Raw genomic sequence first — 2,242 nt, forward strand, 5'->3', positions numbered from 1 at the left:
GAAGAGAGTGGAAGGATGGAGGGTTTGGAAGAGAGTGGAAGGATGGAAGGAGAAGCCATTGTCCCAGCCGGCAAGGAGATTCATATTAAAGCAATTATACAAGCGATCCCATCGTATTGCATGAGGTGTTTTAAACTTGTGGACAGCATGCTAAAAGAAATTGAGGGAATTACATCAAAGTTATTTTAGAACAATGGAGACAAAAATAAAATTCACTAGATTTCATGGGAGAAAATATGCTCAAGTAATAAAAATGGAGGAATGGGCTTTCGAAATCTTGGAGCTTTCAATTTAGCTTTGTTGGCAAACCAAGGGTGGAAAGTTCTAAAAAATCCTAACCTTCTCATTAGCAAAATTTGGAAAGCTTGGTACTTTGCCCTGAGTGACTTTCTTCAAGCAAAAAGAGGCTACAATCCATCATTCATTTTTGGAGCATACTGAAGCATGATAACATTGCTAGCAGGTTTGAGATGGCCAACGAGTGAAAGTTTGGGAGGACTTTTGACCTCCTAGAGCGGTCATGTTCAAACCTATTACCCCCCTGGATCAGACGCAACCTAATCTTCGAGTCGCTGAACTAATCGACTCCACTGACCATACATGGAATATGGAATCGGTAGAAAATTTGTTCTGGCCCTAAGATGCTGCTAATATACTTTCTATCCCGCTTGGCCCATCACCCCTCCTCGATGAGTGGGTAGGCATTATACGACACCTGATCCTTTTACTGCCAAGTTTGCATATAATGTTGCGTGTAGGCACGTTGGCGATTGTTGCTCTTCTTATTCGGGTAGTAGTAGTATGGGGGCGAAAATATGGGGAACCAAGGTCCCTAATAAGGTCAAAGTGTTTTTGTGGAGATTAAGCTGCGATGCTCTTCCTACGATTAAGAATCTGGTGCGACGAAAATGCTGCTATGAGTCAATACAACACGTATGGAAAAATTATTTTATTCGTCTTTTAATTTTACCATCTATTAGATTTATTCCTGTAAGTATGCTAATTAATTAATTAGTCCTGTAAGTTTGCAAGATGATGATAAATAGTCCTACCGTAGTTCAGAATTTGTATTTTGACCGAAAAATGTAACATGACAGTTGAGTTGTATAATTTTTTGAAAATTTTAATATTATATGGCCTTGGACATAACTTGTAAGTCATGTGGGACATGTTTTGGAGGTAAGAACTCTCTTTTTTCCTCCAAAACTCTTTTGCTAACTAATAAAATCCATTTTCTCTCCATTCTTCAAAATTCGCTGCAGATGTCTTTAATGGAAGGATCCCTTTTTCTGCTACTATGGAAAGAGGACAATAGTGAGAACTTCTTGTACTAATGAAAACTTGGGAAGAAGGTTTCACTCTTGTAGAGATTATAAGCTAATGTTCTTACATTTTTCCTCCCAGTTTTTCTTAAAATCGTGGGGTTAATTTTTTTCTTTTTTAAAGAGAGAAAGTTGTGGACTTTTTGCTTGGAAAGATCCACCGGGTAAAGGTTATAATCCCGAGATTGCAAGATTTTTTGATATGAAGATGAAATAATAAAATTGAAAAAATTTGAGGAAATTCTTCATTTAAGGAAAAATGGGGATTAGGCTCCCGTAACAGAAAAATGGAAGAGAGCGACCAGCGAAGGTAACTAATTAAATGGAAGCCACCAGATCATGGGTGTATTAAAATTAATTCCGGATGCTGCAACTTTCAAAGACAGAGCAGGGCGATGTGGGAGCATGGCAGATGGAGTTTGTTGCTGGCCTTCGTGAACCCAAGTTCGGTGAAGCAATGGCTGCTAGAATGGCAGTGAAACTTGGTCGAAAATTTGGTTGGGAGTAGTGTATTTTCAAAGGCGACTGTAATTTATCCCTTAGGATATTAGAAATGAGCAAAGGAGGTAAATTGCTTTAATTTTTAAAAGATAAGGGGGTAAATTGATACATTTTGAAAAACACAAGAGGCTATTTTATTTTTTATAAGGGGATTATTTGCCTATTTTTCATAACACAGGTGAGTAGATTGCAATTTACCCCTGTTTTCTTGTTTCCAGCCATTTTGGCTGATAAACCTATTTAAATAATACAAATGCTACATTTTCCTCAAAAAAAAAAAAAAGAATAAAAAGATATATATAGTATTTAAAATTTATAAAACAAATGTCCTCCATTTCCTTAAACATGATAATATTTAATGCTTATATATTTACAAAATATTGTTCATTAAATAAACTTAGTAAATAATTTAATGTTGA

The sequence above is a fragment of the Sesamum indicum genome, linkage group LG1, assembly GCF_000512975.1.
Source record: "Sesamum indicum cultivar Zhongzhi No. 13 linkage group LG1, S_indicum_v1.0, whole genome shotgun sequence".
NCBI classification, from domain to species: Eukaryota; Viridiplantae; Streptophyta; class Magnoliopsida; order Lamiales; family Pedaliaceae; genus Sesamum; species Sesamum indicum.